Raw genomic sequence first — 3,830 nt, forward strand, 5'->3', positions numbered from 1 at the left:
GGCAGGGTACTTCCTAGCACCTTGTCCTCATAAATTTGCATTGAAAAAAATCAACAAACATACACACAAACACACCCAGCTGTACATGGCAGGCTTACATTAATCTGGCAAAAGGATGGATGTGATATGGAAAGTTACTCTTGTGCCTTTCACCTGGTCCTGCCTCTTAATGTCTCTGTTCACACTTTCCAGTTTAGACTGATTTCCTATGTTTTGCTAAAACCAGATCAAGTCTAGGGATAGCTCAATCAAAACCTGTGAGACATTTTTCAAGGATGCTATGGCAGAAAAGGCAATTGTAATTGGCAAAAATGAGGTAGTTCAACAGGCTGTGCACTCCAAATTGTTTGTCTCCATGGTGATTAAAAAAAGTTAAGTATTCCTGTTGTGCAGACCTGGGGCTGCTAAAGACTTATCCCTGAGTTTGCTCATGTACCCGAGAACACAGTGCAGGAATGAAGACCTAAAGATTAAAATATACAAAAATACAAACCCAATATCTATATTAAGAAAAAAATGCACAAGATACATCATTTGCACATAAATAGTGCAGTTGGCATTATGGAGAAAGTGGGATCCAAGGTGCAGTTACCCAAGGGAGCAAATAAATTAAAATCCCATTGGCACAGTAAAGGCTGGGAGTGAGGCGGGAACAGTAGGTCTGGACTTGTCCCCCAACCACCCACTTTGCCTGTCATCACAACCCATTGCTAGAGAATGTTCCCAGCACAGCAGGGCAGGACTGGGTAATGAGTAAGCACCCTGTGAAAATAACCTCTCCTTGCTGCTGAGAGTTCCTTCCAGGGAACATAGTAGCTGGAGGGTTAGGTTCATTAATCTTGGTTTGACACTTTTTTCACATCCTGTCTAGCAATGGAAATGTCACACAGCCTTTCTACAGAAGAAGGGCTTCTCCCCTATAACAGCCACTTGGCAAAACATGTTAGAGCTTCAGATAAAGCATGCAGGTTCTAGGGTGGTTCCCCACAAAAGCTTTCACTTGCTTTTTGATGGAGCATGGTAGGAGTTCCTTTGCCTCACCCTTTCCTTCCCTCCAAGGAAAGACAGGGTGATACTGGGCACCCCGGTCTGAGATGTCATATGACAGTGCAAGCTACCCACGCAACCCACCCGATTCCCACTTTCTCCACTCTGCGGATTGATGCCTCCTCCCTGAAACTCCCCATTAGCCAAAGAATAACCCCTACTCCTGGTTCTCAATTCTGGGCTTCTGGGAGCAGGGTAGGGCTGTGGATCTCTTCTTCCTCCTCCCGGAAGTAGACAGGATTTCCTGAGAACTGGAGCCCTGCTGGGCCTTCAGTGGACATGAGGACACCATATGGCTGATGCTTTGGCAAAAGTGGCATTTCTTGGGTGGTAGCTTGCATCCCTTGGCATGATGGTCTAGCCCACCACAGTTATAGCACCTGTCTCCTTTGGATCCTCGTTTCTGCATGTTCTTCCCTTTGACCAACGCTCATTCCCAATACAGAACACGCCACCAGTGCCAGTGACATGGATGGACTCCAGACCTTTGGCAGACTTCTCACAGGTGAACTCCACTGCCTCACCCTCCGAAACCTTCCGTTTGCAGCTTGCTTTGGTGCACAAAGACATATACCGGGGGATCGAGCGCGACCCGGGCACGGGCAGTCAGAAACAGGAAGCCGAACCCCATGCTCATGTTGAACCACTTACAGATGCCCGTCCCATGCGCAACTGAGGCTCCTGTGCCGCGCAGACAGCGTCAGGCAGCGCCTCTTCTGGCGCCTTCTCCGCTGCCTTGGTGCAGCCACCTGCAAACTGCTGGTTGGACACCAAGCTCATGGTTGTCCACTGAGCCTGTGTCCCCAGGCCCCAGGTCGGGCGGCTTCTGGCCCCAGACAAGTCCGGAGGCAAAGGGGTGGTTGGGAGGAGAGGCTGCTACATCTTCCCCTGCACATGTAGTAATTCATACAGGGAATGGATATCATTGAATTGTTTTCTTGGAGATGGATTTGTCAATATATAAAATTTCAATTCCACCTCATTAAGTAAACTCTCAGTTTCTTTCTCATCAATATATTTTATTAAAAGAGAAAATAAGTATGGAAAACTATACTGTAATTACAGTACATGGGGAGGATCTAAGAAGAATTGGGAAAACAGAAACCATGACTATATTGTACAAAAGTTATTTTGAAATCAAAACATAAAAAATAAAATGTAATGAAAAACAAGCAATAGCATGTGCGATATAGTCTTCCCCAGGGAAGAGCATGCCTGTAGTTAGGCCAATATCAAATGGTCTTCTCTTCAGAAAAACACACAAGTAGACTTAGGCAGACTGACAGGTTGCATTTATGTATTTAGGAATATATTATATATATTAGTATACATATATGTATATAACAATAACTTACGAAATTGAGGCCATAAATTTGAAAGAGAGCAAGCAGGTGTATATGGTTGGTTTTGGAGGGAAGAAAGTAAAGGGGGCAAATCATATTATGATCTCAACAACTAAAATAATGTAATAATCCAACAAAAATCAAGCAAAAAAACCCCAATCAAAATCTGCTAATCATGTTCTTCTTTACTGTTTTGGACAAAATTAACTAAAGTCTTGAAATATATTATTGGTTTTTAATATTATTTTCATAACACTATAATTATAGACTCCCTGTGGAAGATGGCCCTAATATGTTCGATACAAAAATTATAACATTAATCCATTGTCTTTGAGCAATTGAGTGAGCAGAAGAAAGAAGCATAAAGTGTAAGAAGTTTTAATGTAGTCAAAATTTTAAAGGTAGGTGGATTTTAAACTGCATGAAACATCATCATGATTTCTTCCAAATGATCTTACTCTGTTTCTCTGGACAGGGTCCCCAAGCTTCTTTCTGTTTTGATAACAATGCAATCAATTATGGTTGATATTCCCTAGTGTTTTGTGCATATTCCCTTGCTGGCAACTTTGATTCAGTGAATTGGTCCCTTGAGCCAATTGCAGAGTGAATCGATAAACCTATAAGTATTCTTTGTGACTTGAGATAATGAATTAATCAGTATTATTTTGAAACATCTTCTGGAACAGTTTCTGTGTCCTCCTTCACTCTTTCTTATCTCTCCGTAATCAAAGGAATAAACTCACTTTGGGTAAAATGAGAAAATGTAGATGAAAACAGTTACAATGTATCTTTAAGTTGTTACCTGGGGGGAGGAGTTTTCAAAGAAAGCAGTGGAGGATGCAGCCACTCTTCTAGTGGTTCTGAAATCTGTATGTAATTGCACGTAAGTTGAACTTAAAGAGGGCAGTGCACATTTCTAAAAGTTAAACATCAATTGAGAACTCAACTTTGTCAGATTTAAGATACAATAGTAATTATATTTTAAAATGTGGCTTGAGTGCTTATGCTAATTACATATTTTCTGTTGGGTAAAAGCAGATTCATTATCTCCACAGAATACATTTTCTTTTTTACATGTATTTAATGCTCCTTTGAAGAAAGTCTTTAATTGTAGATATCTGATTTAATTGTGAGATATCTGTTGATTTCTAACATTTGACATTTTTTTTTTCTTTTTTTCGGAGCTGGGGACCGAACCCAGAGCCTTGCGCTTGCTAGCTAAATCCCCAACCTGACATTTTTATAAATGAATGAAAATTGCGAAATCTGAACCTCAATGCTCCAATTGAGAATAAGAATAAGAAGTTTACAAATATTTTAGCATAATCAAATAAAATAAAATATAAGACCTTTGATGACTGAAATAAACAATTAATAAATTGTTATTAATAAATTAATAAATTGTTACTATTATGAATATGCTGTCAAAATGAGAATTCA

The 3,830-nt window shown here is 40.3% G+C and overlaps 1 pseudogene; it reads right to left on the reverse strand.

The window, feature by feature from the left end:
* Positions 1-1,217: 1,217 nt before the first annotated feature.
* On the reverse strand, positions 1,218-1,827 carry Lin28a-ps (abnormal cell lineage 28, pseudogene 1; annotated as a pseudogene).
* Positions 1,828-3,830: the final 2,003 nt, after the last annotated feature.

This window comes from Rattus norvegicus, chromosome 7, assembly GCF_036323735.1.
Source record: "Rattus norvegicus strain BN/NHsdMcwi chromosome 7, GRCr8, whole genome shotgun sequence".
In the NCBI taxonomy this organism is placed as follows: domain Eukaryota; kingdom Metazoa; phylum Chordata; class Mammalia; order Rodentia; family Muridae; genus Rattus; species Rattus norvegicus.